The following is a 999-nucleotide window of genomic DNA, read 5'->3' on the forward strand; positions in this document are numbered from 1 at the left end:
CCTCTGCCTCCCAGGTTCAAGCGATTCTCCTGCCTCAGCCTACCGAGTAGCTGGGATTACAGGCATGTGTCACCACACCCGGCTAATTTTGTATTTTTAGCAGAGACGGGGTTTCACCGTATTGCCCAGGCTGATCTCAAACTCCTGACCTCAGGTGATCCGCCCGCCTCGGCCTCCCAAACTGCTGGGATTATAGGTGTGAGCTACTACGCCCCGCCAATACTGACTACTTCTAAGAACAAACTTCATGATCATAAAGGGGTGGTATCAAAGAAAAATAGAAGAAAAACTCTTAGCTCTAGCAGAAAAACAATATAGAAGTTAGCCCTGGGATGCCTTTCCAGGTCAGAAAAACAAACAACTAAAAGCTGCTTTAAAACTTTAGAATTTTATCTTTAGGCTTAAACTGAGAAACCGGACAGGGCATTGTCTCATTTTGGAAGATCAAAGTATAGTTGTGGGGAGAGAAGAAAATCCAGTTGGGAAGTACAGAGAAAACAGAATTAGAGATTTACCTCCCTGACATCTTTTGGGCCTGAAAGCAACCTAATTCTCTGTCTTCCTAAAACAAAGCTTTTAAAAAATAATAAACAAATAAATAAAAAGAGCCTTGCTTTTAAAACCTAGATTTATTGTCTCATATCTTTCCTTCCCTTTTCTTCTAACTTTGGAAATTTTAGTTAACCTAGCTTCTGGGGTCACCCTTTTCTTCAAGAGCAAAATAAAACCATCAGAACCTCCCATCCTGAGTGACTGACAACAGGAAAACCCAGCTTCTCCCAAGCATTTGAAAGATCACAGAAAAGGACTTCTATTTTTCTTTTTTTTTTTTGAGACGGAGTCTGGCTCTGTCACCCAGGCTGGAGTGCAGTGGCAAGATCTCAGCTCACCACAACCTCCACCTCCCAGGTTCAAGCAATTCTCCTGCTTCAGCCTCCCAAGTCGCTGGGAACACAGGTACATGTCACCACGCCCAGCTAATTTTTTTTTTTTTTTTTT

Source organism: Mandrillus leucophaeus, unplaced genomic scaffold (assembly GCF_000951045.1).
Source record: "Mandrillus leucophaeus isolate KB7577 unplaced genomic scaffold, Mleu.le_1.0 Scaffold146, whole genome shotgun sequence".
Taxonomy (NCBI): domain Eukaryota; kingdom Metazoa; phylum Chordata; class Mammalia; order Primates; family Cercopithecidae; genus Mandrillus; species Mandrillus leucophaeus.